The sequence below is a fragment of the Mesocricetus auratus genome, unplaced genomic scaffold, assembly GCF_017639785.1.
Source record: "Mesocricetus auratus isolate SY011 unplaced genomic scaffold, BCM_Maur_2.0 Super-Scaffold_100691, whole genome shotgun sequence".
NCBI classification, from domain to species: Eukaryota; Metazoa; Chordata; class Mammalia; order Rodentia; family Cricetidae; genus Mesocricetus; species Mesocricetus auratus.
The window spans coordinates 49,598,335-49,623,628 of NW_024429267.1; the positions used below are offsets into that span (position 1 = coordinate 49,598,335).

At 39.5% G+C, this 25,294-nt stretch overlaps 1 long non-coding RNA gene across 2 annotated transcripts; it reads right to left on the reverse strand.

The window, feature by feature from the left end:
* Window positions 1-4,225: 4,225 nt before the first annotated feature.
* LOC121137436 lies at window positions 4,226-24,586 on the reverse strand. Of its 2 annotated transcripts, XR_005874656.1 has the most exons (4): window positions 24,498-24,586; window positions 22,519-22,593; window positions 7,403-7,487; window positions 4,226-4,911 (listed from the first exon to the last, which is right to left on the reverse strand). It is a non-coding gene; the product is annotated as an uncharacterized LOC121137436 (long non-coding RNA). The 2 variants fall into 2 exon arrangements; XR_005874655.1 differs by lacking the exon at window positions 22,519-22,593.
* Between the last annotated feature and the right edge of the window lie 708 nt (window positions 24,587-25,294).

Consider the following 25,294-nt stretch of genomic DNA (forward strand, 5'->3'; position numbering starts at 1 on the left):
TGATCAAGTAGGCTTCATTCCAGGAATGCAGGGATGGTTCAACATTAGAAAATCTATCAATGTAATCCACCATATTAACAATCTGCGAAAGAAAAACCACATGATCATCTCACTAGATGCTGAAAAAGCCTTTGACAAAATCCAGCACCCCTTCATGATAAAGGTCCTAGAGAGATCAGGGATAACAGGAACGTACCTGAATATAATAAAAGCAATATACAGTAAACCAACAGCTAACATCAAACTAAATGGAGAGAAACTCAAAGCAATTCCTCTAAAATCAGGAACAAGACAAGGCTGTCCACTCTCTCCATATCTCTTCAATATTGTTCTTGAAGTTCTAGCTACAGCAATAAGACAACAAAAGGAGATAAAGGGGATACAAATAGGAAAAGAAGAAGTCAAACTTTCATTATTTGCAGATGATATGATAGTTTACATAAGTGACCCAAAAAACTCCGCAAGGTTACTCCTAGAGCTGATAAACACCTTCAGCAATGTGGCAGGATACAAGGTAAACTCAAAAAATCAGTGGCCCTATTATATACAGATGATGAAGTGACTGAGAAAGAAATCAGAGAAACATCACCTTTTACAATAGCCAAAAACAGCATCAAATATCTGGGGATAATGTTAACCAAGGAAGTGAAAGACCTGTATATCAAGAACTTTGTGTCTTTGAAGAAAGAAATCAAAGAAGATACCAGAAAATGGAAAGATCGCCCATGCTCTTGGATTGGTAGGATCAACATAATAAAAATGGCAATCTTGCCAAAAGCAGTCTATAGATTCAATGCAATCCCTATCAAAATTCCATCACAATTCTTCAAGGACCTGGAAAGAACATTAATCAACTATATATGGAAAAACAAAAGGCCCAGGATAGCCAAAACATCCCTATACAATAAAGGAACTTCAGGAGGCATCACCATACCTGACTTCAAGCTCTATTATAGAGCTATAGTCCTGAAAACAGCTTGGTATTGGCACAAAAATAGGCAGGTAGACCAATGGAACCGAATCGAAAGCCCTAATTTTAACCCACACACCTATGAACACCTGATTTTTGACAAAGAAGCTAAAACTGTACAGTGGAAAAAAGAAAGCATCTTCAACAAATGGTGCTGGCATAACTGGGTAATGGTATGCAGAAGACTGCAGATAGATCCATGTTTATTGCCTTGTCCAAATGGATCAAAGATCTCAACATACATCCAGCCACACTGAAACTTTTAGAAGAGAAAGTGGGAGATACTCTTCAACGAGTTGGTACAGGACACCACCTCCTAAACATAACACCAGTGGCACAGGCACTGAGATCAACAATTAACAAATGGGACCTTCTGAAACTAAAAAGCTTCTGTAAGGCAAAGGACACAATCAAAAAGACAAAAAGGCAGGCCACAGAATGGGAAAAGATATTCACTAACCCTACATCTGACAGAGGGCTAATCTCCAAAATTTACAAAGAACTCAAGAAACAAGTCTCCAAAACACCAAAGGATCCACTTGAAAGGTGGGGTACAGAGCTAAATAGAGAATTCTCAGTAGAGGAGGCTAAAATGGCCAAGAGACACTTAAGAAAGTGCTCAACATCCTTAGCCATCAGGGAAATGCAAATCAAAACAACTCTGAGATACCATCTTACTCCTGTCAGAATGGCTAGAATCAAAAACACCGAAGACAATTTATGCTGGAGAGGATGTGGAGAGAGAGGAACACTCCTCCACTGCTGGTGGGAATGCCGACTCATACAGCCTCTTTGGAAATCAGTATGGAGATTCCTCAGGAAAATGGGAATTAATCTACCACTAGACCCAGCAATTCCACTCTTAGGCATTTATCCAAATGAGGCAGGTTCATACAACAAGGGCATCTGCTCCACTATGTTCATAGCAGCATTGTTTGTAATAGCCAGAACCTGGAAGCAACCTAGATGCCCCTCAACTGAAGAGTGGATAGAGAAAATATGGTACATTTACACAGTGGAGTATTACTCAGCAGAAAAAAACAATGGAATCTTGAAATTCGCAGGGAAATGGATAGCACTGGAAGAAACCATCCTGAGTGAGGTAACCCAGTCGCAAAAAGACAAACATGGTATGTACTCACTCATATATGGATTTTAAATATGGATCAGGATAGTGCCAGTCTGCACTTCCACAGATAGAGAGTCTGGGAAACAGGAAAGAACCTAAAAGATATGCATATATGCATAGTACCCAAGAGAAGAGAATGGAGACAAGATCCTCTGAATGGATGGGGAACACGGCGAGGGGGGGTAGTGGGACCTGGGAAGAATAGAGGGGGTAAAGAGGAAGGGAGTTGGTCATGGGGGAACAGGAAGTTGAGGGGTGGGGTAAAATAGGGGGAAGAGGGAATCATAGGATCGAAGACAGATCAGGCACCAGAGTGACCTCGAGTGATCTAAAGGTATAACATCAATTGGCAAGCTAAGCAATAGTGGAAGGACCACCTCGAATGCCCATTCCTGATAATGAACTTGATGTCTATAACCATCCGGGAGCCTTCATCCTGTGACTGATGGAAGCAGAGGCAAACACACAACTAAGCACTGAACTGAACCCAAGGAACCCAGTGACAGAGAGAGAGGAGTGATGAGCAAATTGGCAAAGAATGGGCTGGCAAAACCAGCAGAGACAGCTGATCTGAACAGGGGAGTGCTCTTGGACCCCAGACCGACAGTGGGGAGGCCAGAATGGGACTGATCTGGACCCCCAAATGTGAGTGTCAGTGAGAAGGCCTGGGCAACCTATGGGGCCCTGAGCTGTGGATCAGTGTCTATCCCTGGTATACAATCTGTCTTCATGTGCCTATAGCACAAAGAGAGATGCTCTCTCAGCCTGGACTCTTAGGGGAGTGCCTTGACCCTACCAAGAGTAAAATGATAGACTCTAGATATCCCCTATGCGGAAGGATTTGGCAATAGGGTGGGAGGGAGGGTGGAAGGGGAGTGCGGGAGGAGGGGAGGGAGAGGGAACTGGGATTGACATGTAAAACAAGCTATTTAAAATTAAAATAAAAAATGATAAAAAAGAATATTAGCAGCTGAGTTTGCACAACCTCACATTTTCCTGTCATTAATTTACACATTTTTATTACTGAATTTCTTCTGTTTTTCTTATTATTAGCTCTTTTATCTATAATTTGGGGGAACACCCTTTTTTCAGTTTCTAGTTTAACAGAGCAAAGACTTGGTGCCCTTAAATGCATACTGTGCAGTGTATCTGACATTGTGCTCGCTCCACCATTGCTATTGCAGAATGTATCATCAGGATTCTCACTTTCACTGGATTCAAAATTGTCCATTTCCTGTGCACAGTTTTTAAGGGTTTCCAGTTGTGCTACTTACCAGCTTCAGTCAGTTATGGTCTGTATCCCTACTCAACACAATGACCAGAGAGGCTCATGGGTAACTCTAAACTGAGCATCGTCTGCAGGGGCAGCAGCATTTTCTTAACTGATTTTATACCTCCTGCTTTAAATTTGCACGCATCCCTTTGAATTTACCTATTTTTGAGCCTCTTTTTTGGTTTTTAAATTTTTATTTATTATTTCACAATTTCACACACACAGTAATGTTTTTTGATCAAAGTTTCTCCTTCATCTTTTCCTACCACCTAATTCCTTTAGCTATTTCCCAAATTCCTCTTCTCCTTCAGTGTAGTGTGTGTGTGTGTGTGTTTGTGTGTGTGTGTGTGTGTGGTGTATGGTATGTATATGTGGTATGTGTATATGTGTGTGTGGTGTGTGTGTATGTGTGTGGTGTTTGTAGTGTGCGGTGTGTATGATGTGTGTGTGTGGTGTGTATGTGGTGTTTGTACATGGTGTGTGTGCACATAGTGTGTGTGTGCATGGTGTGTGTGTGTGGTGTGTCTGTGCATGGTGTGTGTGACATGTTTGTATGGTATGTGGTATGTGTGTTCTGTGGGGATGGTGTGTGTGTGAGTGGTGTGTATATGTGGTGTATGTGGTATGTATGTGTGTGTGTGTGTGTGTGTGTGTGTGTGTGGTGCCCAGCTGCTTTTAATTAGTGTTGCCTACATGAGATGAATACGGGATTGTTTGTGGGAATGAGAACAATGAGCTATTAGCTATACTACTGAGAAATATGATTCCCTCTCTCCCAGCAACCATTACCTGCCTGTACCTCCTCAGCAACTCACACCCCATCTATGAAGAGATGTTGAAATGCCACTGTTAGTGTGAGTTCATGGGTTTTCTTTTACTGGAAACAACAGAGAAGGAAGACAAGGAAACACTATGGACAATACTTCAGGGCCTTGAGCTTAGAATACTTAACTATCCTTAGAAGGGAAGTTTGACTTTCTTTTAAAGCAGGATCTTACTATGTAGCTGAGGTTGCCCGCAAACTTGTGATATTCTTCCAGCTGTTCAGCCTTCCAAGCATGTGAGATTTCAGCCATGTAACATCCAATGTGGCTTGAGGAGAAGCTTCCAAGAGGCATTTTCTGTGTTTTCACTTATGATGGGTGTATGGAGAACTTCCTCAATCCTCATCCTTAAAATTGTCCTCGGCAGTGGACACAAAGAGTAGATGAAAGCATGTGTGCTTTTCTTTCTTTTCTAAGGACATTTTATTTTTTATATCTGAGATACAGTCTTAGTCCCTTCCATCCACACATGTCCTCCTTTGGGTTAGACGCTCTGCAACACGATGTTGTGATTAATTTTGTCTTTGAATATTAATCTGCTTTTCTCCCTGGTTCAGATGGTGACATTTTTTATCGTAAGTGGTTTTATATTGTTGTCACATTTGGAATATGTATTGGTGTCTCGTGTCAGACTTTGGAGCCCTGGGGTGTCAACCTGATCTGCAGCCATTATCTCTTCCCACACTGAATTGTTCTTTCTTTGGTTGTCTTGTTCCTGGTCATTAAGAGATGACAAAGACTAATCAGGAAAGATGTAATTTTCATCATGGAATCAAAGACCTTTGATCCTTGAGCCCACCCAAACCTTCCTTTTATAACACAGGAAGCCCTTTGTCACAGTGAAGACAGCATGCTGTCTTCTCAGAATCATCACTCTCCTAACTATCCACACTGTGTGGCAATAGTTGGAGGGAAGATTATGTGAAATGTATGATAAATTAACTCAATCAATGAGTCATTACAATGAGATGTAGCTCAAGAAATGATGCACGAGTGTTGAGGAAATGACTCAGCAGCTAAAATGCTGCTACGTGTGAGGGAACCCACGTAAATGTCAGGTAGGTGTGGTTGTCCACCTGTACTTCCAGTCTTGGGGCAAGTGACTCCCTAGAGCAAATTTTCTAACAAGACCAGCCACATCAGAGAGCTCTGGGTTTGATTGAGAGATGCTGCCTCAATTAATAAGGAGAAAGAGCTATCAAGAATAGCATCATGCATACATATACAAGTGCATGCGCAGTCACAATGCATATGCCCACAGATGGAAAATTATGTATGCATATGCATGCATACCACACACACATGAGAAATTGAGAAAGAAGAAACAATAAGCAAAATAGATATCGGCCTCATGTAGCTTTAAAATCCTGTGGTACAGAATGATATTAGCCATAAATTCACACAATAGAAAAGTAAAACTATGTTAACTGCTAGTGAAAAGAGGTGTATGAGGGTTTGAAATACTAAGCCTCATTTCAATAATCAGGGAATTCTCTATAGAGCAAGTGAAACTGGAGCTGAGTTCTAATTCAATAAAATTAGCTGAGGCAATAGAAAGCAAAGGCCAGTTAGTGCTTCCAGTAAGGGAGGAGATTATGCAGAGTATGTAATGCCTGCTACCCCAACACTTGAAAGATTGAGTCGGGAAGATCATGGTTTTGAGCCTAACCTGGTCTACACACAGCTTTAAGGACAATGAGAGCTGCATAGTAAGAGTCTGTCAAAGGAAGGAAGGAGGGAAGGAAGGAAGGAAGGAAGGAAGAAAGGAAGGAAGGAAAGGAGGGATGGAAGGTGGTAAAACACAGCGTGTTGAGGATCTTCGGAAAGTTCCAGAATTACTAATATAGGTGTGAAAGAGGATACATTCCATGACTACATAGAACATTTTAGAAAGATTGTACTTTATCCATAAAGCAATAGAAAGCAACAAAACAGTAGCACAACAAGGAATGGATATATATATCGCTCCTGAGTGAATGGAATTTGGGGAATAAAGAGCAGATATTCTGTCACATAAAGCTACCTTCCTTCCCACTAAACACTTATATTCTCTTGAATATATAGCCTTTTATCATCATTAAGTTTGGAGGACCTTAACTGGTTAATCCAGACTTCCTTAATGCATGGATGGCTGAGTCTTATTGCCATATCAGGATAGCAAACCCTCCTATTAACTGTTAAAAGCACTGTTGTAGAATGCTTAAGATTGTAGCTGCACTGATGACATATACCTATATCCACACGTGGGAGACTGAGCCAGGATGACTGTGGTCAGGCTGGACGTTTTAGCAATTCCCAGGCTGTCTGAGTTTCATTTCAGGTTGCTGTGATAAAATACCCTGACAAAGGCAACTTAAATGAGAAAGTCACAGAAAATGAACAACAACAACAAAAAAGACCAGGCACTTAAGCCTTAGGGTTTTCCCCCTTAGTGACTATTTCCTCCACCACTCTATCTCCCAAGGGGCCCAAAAACTTTCCAAATGGAATACCAGTAAGGACCAGGTGTTTAAACACTGAAACCTGTGGTGAACATTTCAAATGCCAGCCATAACACAGAATATTCTGAGCTATTTACACAGCAGAAACATGCCTCAAAAACTAAAATCATGGGGCTAGGAAGATGTCCCAGTACATAAAATACTCGCCACACAAATATGAGAAGCTGAGTTTGGTCACCAGTACCCACGAAAAAGCTGGAGTGGAGGCATGTTCTCAGAATCCCAATTCTGAGTAGACCGAGACAGAAATATTCTAGAACTTTGTAACCAGTTAGTTTAGCCAAATCAGTGAACTTCAGGTCAAGTGAGAGACTCAAGGAAAAAAGTGAGAGAACAATTGAAAAAGACATGAAACTTGGACTGCTAGCCTCCCCATGCTTATAGACATTCATGCACAGGCCCTTGGCCTTCACACAGTGTAGACACACATACAGGCAGGGAAAAAATGCCTAAGATTTCAGGGCTCTCACTCCTTAGTTGACCAGCCTGGCTCTCTCACTTTAGACAGGAACCATGTTGATAATTACCTGTTGCCACCAAATACAATCCTGAGTCTATAAGCACATTTCTTAGAGAAAACTTGATTTGAAGTAAAATGAGATTCTATCAGTTAAATTAAATCAGCTTTATATATATATTTATATATGATATCTCTCATTTAGTAATTCCGACTCAATTCAAATAAGAAAAAGAAAGTATACTGACCTGGAATGACAATACATTTAAACAGTAGTTTTTATCCATTCTAAGATGAGAGCAACACATCTTTTGGCATGGCTTGAATTGCCTCCTATGATATAAAAATGATATTGCTGTTTAGGACAGACATCGGACTAATTGTGGCTCTAGCTGTTTAAATATCCCAAAACTCATGGCTGGATGCAATGGAAACCTGTGCCACCTTTTGAATGGATGCAGCTTTTTCTGAGTATTTTGTGAAAGTTCCAAGAAATTCTCTACATTAATGAGCTTTGATTGTTTGACACTTGTCCCAAAGATAACAGAATAGACATGAATACTAAATTGTCCTGAAAAATTCATTTTGTAGATGTGCAATAACAATAATCCAAGAGCACTATCCAAGGGAAATCAATTGTCAGTCCTGTCTGCTCCAGCTTGAGTTAATTGCATTCAATGGGATATGTAGATTCAGTCTTTTAGTGTTGTGTTGTGTCAGTTAAGGCTTTAGTTCAATCTGAGATACATCTCCAGGGCACTGCTCTTTGGTTGTATATTTTTAATTTTTAATTTGTGCTTGTGTGTGTGTGTGTGTGTGTTTGTATGTGTGTGTGTGGCTGGTATGCAGGTGCCTGTGGAGTCCAGAAGATGCCTGTAGAGCTCCAGGAGCTGGATTTATAGGAAGTTGTGAATTGCCTGACTTGGATTCTTGGAACACAACTTGAGCTCTCTACAAGAGTAGCAAGTATTCTTAACCACTGAACTATCTCTGCAGATCCATTGGTTAGATTTCTTCTTCTATAAAACCCTGCTATTTAAATGCCTTAGCCATGAAAAAACATCATTCACTATAAGTTCCTAATGGCATTGTCCTATTATAATGGCTTGTAATGTCCTGTTGGCCATGATCAGAGCTACCTTTGCAGCACAGCTACCGGAGCTGCAGAGGAATTCAGATTCATCTCAATTGCAGGACAAATGTTACTTAAAAAGAGAAGAGGATAAGAAGATTAAAAAGAGAGGTAAGGAAATAAATTAACACATATTCTAAGTGCATAAATAAAGGTATATTTGACATGCTCTACCTCCTGGATTTTTTTTCTTTTGGGTCCTGTTCACATGTATTCATTCCAGGCTATCTTTGAGCTTCCTGTGTAGCTGAAGATGACCTTGAACTTCTGCCCCCCACTTACTAGCTATTTTGATTAAGAGTGTGCACCTCCATGTTCAATTTTTTGAGGCACTGAACCTAATCCAGGGGTTCATACCCTTTAAGCAAGCACTTTTTCTATTGAGTCATGTTCTTAGCCTCCTCCTAATGCATGTACTATGTGGAGCTGTGATTCCCTGACTGGGGATGATACCTATGACATAATCAATAGAACATTGCAAAGATGAAGGGACATTACTATCACATTAATGCCGCTAAGATTACAACCAAGTTGCTAGGATATTCTCTATCAGACTTTGAGAGAAACTGTGGTCATGTTAGGAAGTTGCCATGCCTAGGAATATCATCATTTTCAGTCGATACCAAGATACAGAGGCCCTCAATCCGTGGCCACAAGAGACTGGATGGGTACCAATAATGTAATGACCAGGAATATGAACTGTTTCCCAACTGAGCTTCTAGTAAGACTACAACCCAACATATGGACTGTGTTTTATGAAACCTATCATCCAAAAACCTGATCAATTGCACCAATACACACACAGATCATGAGACAAAACACATATTCTCCTTCTTAGTTCATATGGCAAAATTTTTACACAGATATAGAGACATAGTTTAAATATTAGTATATTTATATAGAGTCATGATTTCAATATAAGATGTACTTAGTTTGAGTTAAGCATTGTAACTTAACCAATTTGACTTCCAATATATGAAATCTATAAAATGACCAAAGTATATTATTTAAATTAAAAGACATCCACATAGATATTTAGAGCATTTTGTGATATAATACTTTGTTTAAAAATATGTTTCTTTCCTATGTTAAAACCAGCTTGGTCACACAACACTAAATTTAGAAGATTAAATATTTTGGTAGAGTGTGAGATTTGACTTTATAATATGGTATTTAAGAACTTTGTCATTATAAAAATATGAGGATTTCACTTGAATTATTAGAGTTAGTGAAAGACATATTTTAAAAAAGGAAAATACATCAGAGTTTTGGGACTTATATTTAGTGAAAAATGTCCTGCTGTGTTTTCTCATCTGTAGTCATGGAAAGAGCTACTGATATTCCCACATAGTTTTGAAGGTACTATTTTTTATAATCTTTATTTTTGCTACATTATTTCTATAAGTTGATTTATTTACCTCCTGCCATTAAAGTTTTCATTTTAGTTTGTATTCCCTACTTTCCCAACCAGGTAGATTGCCTTACTTATCATGGTTGAGATTCACTATGCCTTATGAATCTGATTTCTCACTTTTCTCAATTCTAGAACAGTGCATACCCTTTTTTTGTTTGAATATTCCTTGACACCCTTTTCTATGTTTTCTTTCATGGAACTCTCAGAGTATGAATATTAATTTTAAGTTATTATTATACCCTCATTCTGAGCCTCTCTTAATGTTTCTCCTATTTTATATACTAAAATAATTTGGATTTATTTCTTTGAACAATTGCCTAAGCTTACCTTCCACATCACTGAAGATTTTATACTTTCATAAATTATATTGCAGTATATAAATGCTCACATATATGCATAGTCACAGACATGTGTACATAATTAAATACATTTATTTAATTTTAGAAAGTTGTTTATGTATTTAATTACAGAAAATTATATTTTGTTCTACTCTTCATAATATTTTTCATGGTATTTCTCTCATTTTTAAAGTAAATACTTTTATTTTTAAAAAATTAATTTGTAAAAATCATATGTATTTATTTTTATGTGTATTGGTGTTTTGTCTGTGTGTCTGTCTGTGCACCATGTGCATGCCTGATGTCCACAAAGGTCAGAAGAAGTGTAAGAACCCCTGGAACTGGTGCTATAGACTGTTGTGAGCTACTGTGTGTGTCCTGGGAATAGGAAGATCAGCTATATTTTTTATATCATACCTTAATAGATTGATTAATAATCAATCACATGGATATCTGTGCTTATCTAACACTCTATATTTTATTAATTACATCGGTAGTATATGATGTTTAAATATTTATGCATGCATATGATCATGAACATATTACATATAGTCACATTTGGTGCAGTCTTTCTAGCCATAAAGAAAGAAATCATGGTAGAAAATGGAAAGAACTTAAGATGATCATGTTATGTGAAGTGAGTCAGCTCAGAGGCAAATATCACAGGTTTTCTTTCATATGTGGGATATAGTGGGCAGGCATAGAAAACTGAAAGAGACATACTAGGGAAGAGCAAGGATTTCAGAGAAAGTGGAGTCATGATTGCGAATATAAACAAAATATGTTATATGAGCTTATGGAATATGTCTCAGTGAAGCTCACTACACTGTGAAATTAAGGCATATGAATATAAAACAAGGGATAAGCAGACATTCTAGAATGAGCAGGTTGTTTAAACTGGAGTACACATACAAAGTGACCTGTGTATCACTAACTCTCAAACAACTTTGCTTAACTGTGTCCTGAGTCCCAGCCATGCTGGAATCTTCCTTGTGCCAGTCACAGGTGTCACAGGTGACTTCCTTGTCTATGTTCCCACAGCCAGTCAGATCTACCAGCATAAATTACTTCAGTTTCTCTCCATGAGCTGCATTTTCCATCCCTTCTCCTTGTCCTTTGAGTGCTCCTAAAGAGATGATGATGGTACTTTTCTGAGACTCAGGTGTATTTCTTCCCTGGTTTGTCTTTGACCATCTTCGGAGACTTTTCAGGTCATTGTGTACATTAAGTCTGTTTGAAGCTCAGTCTGGTAGTATATGCATATAAGTCCCACTACACAGAAGGCTGAGGCAGAAGTATAGCAGTTATCTCCATGCCAGCCTGGGCTACATCATAAGGCCTTGCTTCAAAAATGAAAGAAGGAAAAAAGAGAGGAAGGAAGGATGAAAGGAAAGACAGAAGACCTTTTGTGATATTTTTTGTGATATTTCCATTTATTTATAAAGATTATTTTGATTGTGTCATTTTCCAAAAGCCTTTTAAGGTACAGACCTGACCTGATGCTGCCTAGGATCAACAGGATGCTAATGCTGATCCAGGCCTGTGTATCACATAATTCCCTCACTAGGAGAATGTCTTTTGCAATGTCAAATATTTCTCCACTCACAAAATATCAGGGTCTCTACATCCCATGAATCCCTGTTACTAGCACAGACCTGGAAATTAAACTTGAGTGGGTGAAAGATCTCCATCTCTACATAATTCAATGATGATGGAACACCCAGGCATGGTTGTACAAATCTGTAATCATGACATTATAGAAGAAATAGAAAAAAACAAACAAACCAAAAAATCAACAAATCACTTAAAGAAAGTCAAGAAAAAAAAACAATCAAATAGATGAAGGAAACAATTCAAACAGTTCAAGACCTGAAAACCAAAATAGAAGCAATAAAGAAAACACAAACGGAAGGAATGCTGGAAGTAGAAAAGCTGAGTGAACAATCAGGAACTACAGATACAAGCATAGCCAACAGAATACAAGAGAGAGAGGGCAGATTTTCAGGTGTTGAAGATAAACTAGAGGAAATAGATTCACGAACCAAACAAAACCTTAAATCCAACAAATCCTTAACACAAAATATCCAGGAAATATAGGACACCATGCAAAGCACAAACCCAAGAATAATAGGTATAGAAAAAGATGAAGAAGCCCAGTTCAAAGGTACATGAAATATATTCAACAAAATCATAGAAGAAAACTTTCCCACCATGAAGAAGTACATGCCTTACAGGAAGCTTACCAAACACCAAAGAGACTGGATAAAAAAAAATGTTGGGGAAGTCCTGTGTATATGTCAATAAAGCACTGTTGGCCAATAGGGAAGCAAGATATGTGGGACTAGGAGTCCAGGAGGACTCTGGGTAGGAGAAACACAGGGAGTCAAGATGTAACCACCATAGGGATAAGAAGCCCGGAAAGTTCTCTGGTAAGAGAAATACTTATATTAATAATTATGGGATAAATACTTAAGTCAGAGCTAGCCAGTAAGAAGCAAGCAAGGCCAACAGCTTCATAATTAATATAGCCTCCTGTGTGTTTATTTGGGACTGAGGTGGCTCTGGAACCAGGCTGGTGGGAAGGCTTCTCTTTACAAAAAAAGAAGTCCCCTTGCAACATAATAATGAAAACACAAAACATACAGAATAAAGAAATAGTATTAAAAGCAGTGAAGGAAAAAGGCCAAGTAACATAGAAAGGCAAATATATCAGAATTACACCTGACTTCTCCATGGAAACTGAAAGTCAGAATGTCCTGGATAGATATTCTACAAACACTAAGAGACCACAGACTCCAGCCTAGACTAATATAACCAGCAAAACTCTTAATCACTAGAGATGGAGAAAACAAGATATCCCATGACAAAACCAGATTTACATAATACATATCCACAAATCCAGCCCTACAGAAAGTTCTGGAAGGAAAACTCCAACCCAAGGAAATTAACTACACTCACAAAAACATAGGCAATAGATAATCTCACTTTAACAAAAGCCAGAAATAGGGGGAAAATTCACACACAATACCAGTACCAATAATGAATCCAAAACAAACAAGAATCAACAATCAATGGTCATTAATATCCCTCAATTAATGGTCTTTACTCACCTATAAAAGACGCAGGCTAACAGAATGGATAAGAAGACAAAAATCTATCCTTCTGTTGCATACAAGAAACACATCTTACCTTCAACGACAGACTTTACCTCAGAGTTAAGGACTGGGAAGAGATTTTCCAGTCAAATGGACCTAAGAAGCAAGCAGGTGAAAGCTATCCCAATATCTAACAAATTAGACTTCAAACTAAAATGAATCAAAAGAGATGAAGAAGGTCATTTCATATTCATCATAGGAAAAATCCATCAGGATAAAGTCTCAATTCTAAACATCTATACCCTAAATACAAAGGCACCCACATTTGTAAAAGAAACATTACTAAAATTCAAATCACACATCAAACCACACGCAATTATAGTGGGAGACTTCAACACCCCACTCTCACCACTGGACAGGACCACTAGACAGAAACTTAACCAAAAAACAAAGGAACTAACTGAAGTAATAACCCAATTGGGTTTAAAAGACAACTATAGAACATTCTGTCCAAACAAAAATGAATATATCTTCTTCTCAGCACCACATGGAACCTTCTCTAACAGTGACCACATACTTGGCAATAAAGCAAACCTCAATAGATAAAAAAAATTGGAATAACTTTCTGTATCTTAATGGACTACCGTGGCTTAAAATTGGTATTCAATAACAACATAAATTGCAGAAGACCCACAAATTCATGAAAATTGAACAATGCTCAATTGCATCACTCCTGAGTAAAGGAAGAAATATAGAAAGAAATCAAAGACTTCCTAGAATTCAATGAAAAGGAAGGCACAATATACCCAAACCAAGGGGACACTGTGAAAGCAGTTCTAAGAGGAAAGTTTATAGCACTAAGTGCCCATGTAAAGAAACTGGAGAGTAGTCAGAGAACACCTGAAAACTCTAGAACAAAAAGAAGCAAACTCACCTAGGAGGAGTAGATGCCAAGAAATAATCAAATTGAGAGCTGAAATCAATAAAGTAGAAACAAAGAAAACAATACAAAGAATCAATGAGTTGGTTCTTTGAGAAAACCAACCAGATAGACAAACCTTTATCCAACCTAACCAAAAGGCAGTGAGAGAACATGCAAATTAATAAAATCAGAAATGAAAAGAGGGTTACAATAATGGACACTGGGGAAATCCAGAGAATCATCAGGTCTCATACTTTGAAAACCTGTACTCCACAAAATTGGAAAATTGAAAGGAAATGGATGAATTTCTGGATAGATATCATTTACCAAAAATAAATCAAGAAGAGATAAAAAATTTAAATAGACCTATAACCCCTAAAGAAATAAAAGCAGCTATCAAAACTCTCCCAACTAAAAAAAGTCCAGGGCCAGATGGTTTCAGTATAGAATTCTACCAGAAATTCAAAGAAGAACTTATCTTCAAATTGTTCCACACAACAGAAGCTGGAGATTCACTGCCAAATTCTTTTTACGAGGCTGCAATTACCTTAGTACCCAAACCACACAGACACAACTAAGATAGGGAACTACAGACTTATCTCCCTCATGAACACTGATGCAAAAATACTCAATAAAATACTGGGAAATCGAATCCAAGAACACATCAGAAAAATCATCCACCATGATCAAGTAGACATCATTCCGGGAATGCAAGGATGGCTCAACACATGAAAATCCATCAATTTAATACACCATATAAAAAATCTGAAAAAGAAAAAACACATGGTTATCTCACTAGATGCTGAAAAAGCCTTCAACAAAATTCAACACCCCTTCAAATTAAAGGTCTTAGAGAGGTCAGGGAGAACAGGAACATACCTAAACATAATAAAGGCAATATACAGCAAACTGACAGCCAACATCAAGTTAAATGGAGAGACACTCAAGGAGATTCCTCTATAATTAGGAACAAGACAATGTTGTCCACTATCTCCATGTCTCTTCAATATTGTACTTGAAGTTCTTGAAACAACAATAATACAACAAAATAAGATCAAGGGATACAAATTGGAAAGGAAGAAGTAAAACTTTCACTATTTGCTGATGATATGATAGTCTATGTAAGTGTCCGAAAGAATTCTACCAGGAACTTGTATAGCTGATAAACACCTGTAACAAAGTGGCAGGATACAAGATTAAATAAAAAATAGTTAGTAGCCCTACAATGTATAGACATTAAATGTTCTGAGAAAGAAATTAGAGAAACATCACCCATAGCCACAAACAACATAAAATATTTTGGGGTAACTCTAACCAAACAGATGAAATACCTGTTTGACAAGAACTTTGAGTCTTTAAAGAAAGAAATTAAAGAAGACACCAGAAAATGAAAGATCTTCCATGCTCTTGGATAGGCATGATCAACATAGTAAAAATGTCAATCTTACCAAAAGCAGTCTACAGATTCAATGGAATCCCTATCAAAATCACAGCACAATTCATCACAGACATTGAAAGGATGATTATTAACTTTATATGGAAAAACAAAAGATCCATGATAGTCAAACAGCACTGTACAATAAAGGAATTTCAGGAGGCATCACCATCCTTGACTTCAAGCTCTACTATAGAGCTATAGTAATGAAAACACCTTGGTATTGGTACAAAACAGACAGGTAGACTTATGGAATCAAATTGAAGACCCTTATATTAACCCACACACCTATGAACACCTGAATTTTGATAAAGAAGCTAAAACTATAAATAGAAAAAAGAAAGCATCTTCAACAAATGGTGCTGGCATAATTGGATGCTGGCATCTAGAAGACTGCAGATAGATCCATATCTATCACCATGCATAAAACTTAAGTCCAAATGGATCAAAGACCTCAACATAAATCCAGTCACACTAAATCTCTTAGAAGAATAAGTAGGAAGTACCCTTGAACAAATTGGTACAGGAGACCACTTCCTGAACACAACACCAGTAGCACAGACACTGAGGTCGACAATTAAGTAATGGAACCTCCTGAAACTGAGAAACTATTTTAAGGCAAAGGACACAGTCAACAAGAGAAACATAGACATAGAATGGGAAAAGATATTCATCAACCCCACATCTGACAGAGCGCTGATCTCCAAAATTTACAAAGAACTCAAGAAGCAAGTCTCCAAAACACCAAAAAATCTCAATAGAGGAGTCTAAAATGGCTGATAGACACTTAACAAAGTGCACAAAAACCTTAGCCATCAGGGAAATGCAAATTAAAAAAACTTTGAAATACCATCTCACTCCTGTCAGAATGGCTAAAACCAAAAACACCAATGATAGTGTATGCTGGAGAGGATGTGGAGAAAGAGGAACACTGTTGGTGGGAGTGCCAACTCATACAGCCACATTGGAGATCAGTGTGGAATTAATCAGGAAAATGGGAATCATTCTACCACAAGACCTAGCAATTCCACTCTTAGGCATATACCCAAAAGAGGCACATTCATACAATAAGGACATCTGCTCTGCTATGTTCATAGCAGCATTATTTGTAATAGCTAGATCCTGAAAGCAACCTAGGTGCCCCTAAACTGAAGAGTGGATAGAGAAAATGTGATACATTTACACAATGGAGTACTACTCAGAAGAAAAAACAATGGAATCTTGAAATTTTCAGGTAAATGAATGGCACTAGGAGAAACCATCCTGAGTGAGGTAACCCAGTTACAAAAGACAAACATGGTATGTACTCTTTCATACATGGATTTTAGACATGGAACAGGGGAGTGCCATCCCACTGCCAGAGAATTTGGGAAACAGGGAGGAAGAGATATGCATGGAATAGGACAGGATCCCCTGAGGGGATTGGGAACATGAGGTAAGGGGAGGGGAGAGGAAGCTGGGAGAAAGAGAGGGGGAGAAGAGGAGCAGAGAGGAGGACATGGGGAAGTAGGAAGTTTGAGTCAGGGGAAGAATAGAGGAGAGCCACTGTAGGTTTGAGAAAAGATCTGGCACTACAGAGATTTTCAGTGATCTACAAGGAAGACACCAACTGACAATCTAAGTAATAGTGGAGATGTTACCTTAAATGCCCTCCCCAGATAATGAGATTCATGACTACCTTATATGCCATCCTAGAGCCTTCATCCAGTGGCTGATGAAAGCACAGGCAGACACCCACAACTAAACATTGAACTGAACTCCTGGAACCCCGTTGCAAAGAGGGAGCAGTGATGAGCAAAGGACTCAAGAACTGGCTTGTGAAACCCACAGAGGCAGTGGACCTGAACTAGGGGGAGCTCATGGACCCCAGACTGGTGACAGAAAGGACAGCATGGGAATGATCCAGACACCTTGAATGTGGGTGTCAGTGAGGAGGCCTCGGCAATCTATGGGATCTTGGATAGTAGAGCAGTATATATCCCTGTCACACAATGGACTTTGGGAGCCCATTCCAGATGAAGGGATGCTCTCTCAGCCTGGACACACCGGGGAGGCCCTAGGCCCTGCCCAGGATGATATGACAGAGTTTGAAGATTCTCCATGGAGGGCTTCACTCTCCTGGGGAGTGGAGGGAGGATTCGGTGGGGGGTTGGGGAGCTGGTGGGAGGTAAGGAAGGAGGAGAGGGTGAGGGAGCTAGGATTGACATGTCAAGCAAGCTTTTTTCTAATTTAAATTAAAAAAGAGAGAAAAAAAGAGCCAGGGAGGGAAGTGGCAGAAGGCAGCCATAAACCTAACACTTCAGTCTATACTTGTCTTGTTTTTTTGTATCAAACGATCTAGAACTTCTGAAGCCCTGTGAGCTATTTTTTGACATGAAGTGTTTTCTCAGATTCCCAAGAATGAACACAAGAGTTGAGTCTCAAAACCCACTGACTTTATTTTGTTTGTTCTGGTGAAGCCCATGGTGCTTAGCTGAAGCCTCTTCATCTTTCTAGGAGGCACAATCTCATGCAAACTCTGACTCCTCTGACTCTTACAATCTTCCTGTCCCCTTTCCACAGTAATCCCTGAATTACTAGGTACAGGAATGTGAAGAGGTTGCATTCATGTTTTTAGAAAAAATGTATACGTAAAAATAATTAAAGTTAAAGAGGCTATGAATTTGAGAGAGGACAAGGGGATCTGTGGGAGGGAGTGACGGGAGGAAAGGAAAGGGAATAAATGATGTAACTATGATTAAAAATAAAAAAATATTGTAAAATATGTAAAACATTATCTTTAAACAGATGGCTATCTATAAACAGATTTATATATTCTTGTATTTTTTTCTCCCTTCAAGGATATCATATGTTGTTAAACAATATTCGGAATACTGTGATTTTTTAAAAAGTAATATATATCTTGAAAATTTTGCTTCCTATTTTTGAAAGTGTGTGTGCATGTGTGTGTGTGTGTGTATGTGTGTGTGTGTGTGTGTACCACATGTGTTCAGCTTCCCACAGAGGCCAGAAGGGTGCACCAGATCCCTTGGAGCTGGAGTTACAAAAGATGTGAACCACCTGTTTACTGAACAGGTGCTAGGTGCTAGGAACTGAACTGAGGAACAAGCAAAAACACATAAAATAAATTCAGCAAAATTAACAAAAATACCTAATCTTGCATGGTGGACAGTGAAGCCAGAATGTAAATGCTGATGCTGGTTTCTATATGCACGTGGGAGATGCTGAGAGCTATTCTACCTGCAGCTGCTAAGAGCACTTGCTGTTCTTCTAGAGGACCTCAGTTCCAGAGTGACCTCGAGTGATCTAAAGGGATAACACCAATTGGCAAGCTACGCAATAGTGGAGAGACCACCTCGAATTCCCATTCCTGATAATGAACTTGATGTCTATAACCATCTGGGAGCCTTCATCCTGTGACTGATGGAAGCAGAGGCAAACACACAATTAATCACTGAACTGAACCCAAGGAACCCAGTGACAGAGAGAGAGGAGTGATGAGCAAATTGGCAAAGAATGGGCTGGCAAAACCAGCAGAGACAGCTCATCTGAACAGGGGAGAGCTCTTGGACCCCAGACCGACAATGGGGAGGCCAGCATGGGACTGATCTGGACCCCCCAAATGTGAGTGTCAGTGAGAAGGCCTGGGCAACCTATGGGGCCCTGAGCTGTGGATCAGTGTCTATCCCTGGTATACAAACTGTCTTCATGTGCCTATAGCACAAAGAGAGATGCTCTCTCAGCCTGGACTCTTAGGGGAGTGCCTGGACCCTACCCAGAGTAAAATGACAGACTCTAGATATCCCCTATGTGGAAGGATTTGGCAATAGGGTGGGAGGAAGGGTGGAAGGGGAGTGAGGGAGGAGGGGAGGGAGAGGGAACTGGGATTGACATGTAAAACAAGCTATTTAAAATTAAAATAAAAAAATGATAAAAAAGAGCAAATGAGCTTACATTCATGGTTCACTTTTCTCAATTATTACTTCCTATTATGTCCTTGGCTCATTAATGATCTGCCAGCAATCTTGAGTTCTGACTTCAAATGTTGTGTGATAGGGCATGGAGATGTGAGCCCTGCATGTGATCCCCCTGATGTATCTGACAGGTCCTTGTGAAGTAGTGATGAGTAGGTTAGTCCCCTTCAATTTGAACCTCTTCTTTCAAAGTTTCATGATTTTTCAAAAGATTTATAATGGCGTGTGTGTATGTGTGTGTGTGTGTGTGTGTGTGTGTGTGTGTGTGTGTGTGTGTGCATGCATGTGCATTCATGGGGAAGCTAGAAGTTAACCTCTGATGAACACCATTATCTCCTCCTTTGGGACAGGGCCTCCTTAGACTGGCTGACTAGCAATTTCCAGGGATCCTCCAGTATTTCCAGCACTGAGATTAGAAGCTCACACTGCCACACCTAGCATTTTTGTGTGTATTCTGGACATGAAGCTCCACCCTTAAGCTTGCAAGGCAAGTACTTTACAGATGGAGAAACCCTACCCCACCTGCAGCACTATCTAACTGATGGGATGCTGACGATTTGCTCAATGCACATGACGGGTAGAAAAGAAGAAAAACAAAGATTGGTGAAATTTCCCCATTTTCTACTATGCTGAATAAAATGGCTAAAGCTACATAAAATAAGATTATTTTGCTGTATGTGTTTGGGTGTGTATCAGACACAACCAGGCATGTGTGCAATGCAGATATGAAGAAGAAAGTACACCTTTTTATGTTGTAATGAGCAAAGGTCCTTCCAATCAACTACATGGATGTGGTTCCTAGACTAACCATGTAAGCATCCTTGATGAAAATTTGTTGCACAAGCACATTCTGCAGTCCAATAATCAAATTCTGCAGTCAGTATTAGGTGTACTGGGTCAGCAATTCCGGAGGTGTCACTCAGTAATCTGTGTTTTACAGATCCTGCAGGTAAATTTTGTACTCACTAAAATTTACAACCTTCCGTAGTACATGGTTCAAACCTCCAAGCATTCTTAACCCATGTATCTTAGGACATTTGATTAGAAGACTGTGGGCACATGGTTGGAGCAGTCTGGTGTTTAACATTCTTTATAAATCCTCTCACAAAACAACTTATGGAGCTGCTTTGGGTGAATGATATATGGGGAGCTACAGACAAATGTCTAATTCACTGCAGATAGAAAACCAAGGAAAGGCTGGGCAGTGGTGGCACATGTCTTTAATCCCAGCACTTGGGAGGTAGAGGCAGGCAGCTCTGGTCTACAAGTGCTAGTTCCAGGACAGCCTCCAAAGCTACAGAGAAACCCTGCCTCAAAAAAAAAAAAAAGAAAGAAAGAAAACCAAGGAAAGAACAAAATAACATTTTCATCTAAGTTCAAGGTAGCAAACCAATGAGTTTAAAGGAGTTATTAGTCAAGGACATGGACCAATCAAAGGGAGCTAAATCATTGAAAACCCCACACTAGCCTGAATGATGACTCATGGGAGCTGAATCTCCAGAATTACACATGTGACTTACAGGCAGCTTTGCTGGTCAGAGAGTCTTCCTCAAGGTAGTCGTGATAAATTCGAGACTCTTTTCCCCCAGTAGCTGCCTACTGTTTCAATAACCTTGGGAAGAGGCCTTGTGAATTATATTGGTTTCAGGGCCTTTCGGAGACTTGTAAATTGTTATCTTCTTGAATCTCATGAGCCATCATTCTTCCTTCTAGAAAGGAATATTTCATTGTGGGGGAAATTGTTTCATAACAGCTGTGTAGACGCCTTAATATTTAAAGTGCTTGCCACACAAGCAGGAGGACCTGAGTTCAGATCTCTAGAACCCACATAAAACTAGACATGGCAGCACACATCTATAATCTTAACAATCCTATGGTTATATGGGAGATTAAGACAGGAGAATGTTGTTTGTTTTTTACTCTTTTGGCTCTTTGTTCTTTGGGGGCCCACCACCCAGCTTCCAAATAAATCATGTGGAGACTTATTCTTACTTATAAATGCTCAGCTTTAGCTTGGCTTATTTCTAGCCAACTTTTCTTAACTTAAATTATCCCATCTACCTTTTTCCTCTGGGCTTTTATCTTTTTCCTGTATACCTTTCTTTACTTCTTACTCTGTGACTGGTTGTGTAGCTGGGTTACTGGTCCCTGGAGTCCTCCACTTCTTTCATTACAAGATCTCTCCCATATTTCTCCTCCTACTTTTTCTCTTTGCTTTCCAGCCCTACATATCCTTTCTCCTGCCTTGCTGTTGGCCATTAAGCTTTTTATTAGACCAATCAGGCATTTTAGACAGGCAAAGTAACACAGCTTCACAGAGTTAAACAAATGCAACATAAAAGAATACTATCATCTTTGCATTATTAAACAAATATTTCAGAGCATAAACAAATGTAACACACTTTCAATTAATATTCTACAACAGGAAAACTATATGGAGGCTCATGAGCTAGCTACCCTGGCATTTGTAGTGTGGACCACAAACAGGATCCTGTCTCTAACATGGTAGAAAATGAGAACAAACATATAGGTTTTCTGACCTCTACATGTGTGCTATGCAAGTGTATGGTTCACCACCATACAGAAGAAGGATTTAAACAGAAAAGACATATCCTGGAGAAATCTGAGGAGGAGTAATGGAAAATGAGATATCCAGAAATGAAGAGAAGGTGGAATGACCTTGGAATTGTGAATGTACTGGCATCAACTCTTACCTCCAAGGAAACTCTAGTCTAGGTATTTTTGTTGAGTCCATGGCCAGCCATTAATACTAAACTGTATCACATGACTACAGTTCTCACTGTCAGGATGGGTCTGATCTATAGACAGTATTCTTTCTAAGGCTGTACACTTCATTCAGTATGCTCCACATGGAACAATCCAAGCATCCTTCTAACATAGGAGGCAATAGTGGGCAGGACTTGTAGATTGTTCTAGAACTGTCTGAAGTATGACTGCAGTTTCATTGTTGCATGTGCTTGTGACTTTTCCCATTGCTATGACAAACTAGTTATCAAAAGTGTCTTTAGGATGGGTGGGTTTATTTTGACTCACAGTTTGCGGGGAGAAGTGTCCATCACAGCAGGAAAGGCAAGGTTGTGGGAGCATGAGGTGGCTAGTCACATGTGTCTGGAGTCAGAAGCAGAGATAGATGAATGCTGGTGTTCAGCCCTTTTTCCTTTTACTCAGTCTCTGAGCGATGCCTCTGAGACTGTGCCACCTACATTAGAAGAGGTCTTTGCTCCCCAGTTAGCTGTCCCTGGAAACAGTCTCTCTGACATGCCCAGAAGTGTGTGATTCTAAATCCAGTTACATTGATCATGATAATTCTCACATTGAGAAACTCAGCTCTGAATTGAGGAATGTTCCAGTTTTCCCATGCTCTCCTGCAGTGGAATGTTTTTAATGAGCCACACCTTGAGGGATTGTGGTGTCTCAGTTCTTTTGGTTTCTCTTAGTGCTACCAGAACCATCTTATATCCCATCACCCACCAGTTTCCAAAACTTGGCACCCCTTGACTTATCCTTGACTACTGAGTTCTTATTTAGGCTGATTTTTGTATAGCCAAGATCCCTGCCCCATTTTTACTCCTTACATCCTAAGTCAATTCATCTGGAAGCTTTAAAAATATTTTGGTGGAACTTTTATGAATAGAAGGATGGTGTAGAGTAAGCATGGGGTACCAGTTTGTTCTCTATGTTTTTCTACACCTTTATCACTAGCACTTGTTAGGAAATCAAATGTTTATTTTGCTACATAAGTGAGAGGATACTTGTAGCGAACAATACTAGAATATTGTCCTCCATGTCTTATCCAGCTACATGGCCAGCCCATGCTCCAGCCAGGTCTTGCAAGCTTTTGGAAGACATATAAACTACAGGCCTTACCATGCATACACCTACCGCCTCTCCCCTAAAACGAATGTTCACACCAGGAGTTTCACTAAGTATTAAAACCAAGTAATTAAACCAGAAGGATACTTATCTTTAGTGTCCTAGAGGTAGTTAACTTTTAAAAGAGAGTGCCAATTAACAATGCAAAACTGTAAAGAGCAGCAAGAAAAAGTGGCTTTGAGCCACGCATGGTGGCACAAATCTGTAATCCCAGTTGAGAGGTGGAGGTAGGAGGATCAAGAGCTCAAGGGCATGTTCTACTGTGTAGGAAGTTCAGAACCAGCCTGGGTTATATGACAGCCTATCACAAAACACCAAAACAGGAGTGGTGAGATTGTTCAGTGAGTACGCTTGCTGTGTAAAGTTACTCATTAAACTAATCTTTGGAATGTAGGCTGTCCTCAACATTGTTTGTGGCCTTAAGTATAAAGCATCATCAAGACTGTGGAACATTCCATATCCAGTTTCCTTCAGAGAGTATGTTAGTTCCATAAGCTAATTAACCATAAAATTCTCTCTCTCCCCCTCCCCTCTCTCTCTCTCACACACAGACACACACACACACACACACACACACACACCACATACAATACATATGCACATAAGCTTTTAACATGAGTTCATTACTAATGAATATAATCACTGTAATAAAAATCATCATTCCAAATACATCGACATTAAGTGGAATCGTGGATAACATCTTCCTTTCAAATTTTATTTCAGTAGGCTGGAGGGATAAAGTGTAGACTAATGTTGAAAGATGATAAAGAGAAATCGTTTAAGCTCCAAAATACACTTTGCAAGCACCATGGAGCTGCTACCAGTGTATCTGGTCAAAGGTGTTCACTATGTGCTTTTCTCTCTGGTATCTTTTCTTAGGCTAAGAGTCACGTATCATCAAAAGACTTACTGCATTCTCTTTTTCTGAAAATAGCAAATTGGAAACAAGTGGCATTTCCCTCACAGAATCCATTATTTTTCATGAAGATGACCCCGAGTGGCTGTAGCACTCCTCAGCCATCTGTTGTGCTAACCCCAGTCAGATTTCAAACTGGGGGAAGTGGTCAATAGATGAGAAGGATAAAATTCTGAGGACTCGCCCAAAGGCTTTGCTGCCTTTTGCATTGTAGGATTCTCACCTTGACTCTGATGCAGCTTTGGGGAAGAGCTGGATTCTAAAAATCTCCTTAAACTTCACACAGGTGGGTATACATGCTCACTCACAGAGCTGCAGGGAACAGCAAAGCAAGGAGGTTCATCCTTTAGTGTCACATACTTTGCCTCTCTTATGTGTGTCATAAATCTCAATGGGTGTGTCACATAATTGATAAACCTGACTTCAGAGAAAGGATAGCAGTTGTCCTGAGTCAGCTCAGGGTCTCACTCCCACAGATGCCAGCCACTGCTGCTCATCTACTCTCTACCAGGGCACTGAGTTTGATGAAAATAGATGCCACAGCTTCACAGATGATGGAAAATGACATTTTGGCTGCACCATAGTTTTATTGTCTTTTGCACCTAGAAATTGATGGTCTTTTCTATAGATTGTGTCCTTCCAAAGGGCATAGGCTGAGTACTTGTTGCTTCTCTCATACATTACATCTTGACCACAGTTTTCTCTGATGCTACTCCTCCCAGTATCCCCCACCACACACACAAACAACACACAATTCTTCTTCCCTAGATCCATTATTCCTCTGTGTCCCTTAAGAAAAGAACAGGCCTCCCAGGGATGTCAACTGAACAGGGCATAACAAGTCACAGTAAGACTGGGAACAAACCCCCATATCAGGGCTGGATGAGGGAACCACACAGTAGGAGGAAAGGGGTCCTAAGAGCAGTTGAAAGAGTCAGCAACATCATCCCATATCCATTGTTTGGAGTCAAACAACAACACCAAGATACATAACCATAATATATAAGCAGAGGACCTGTC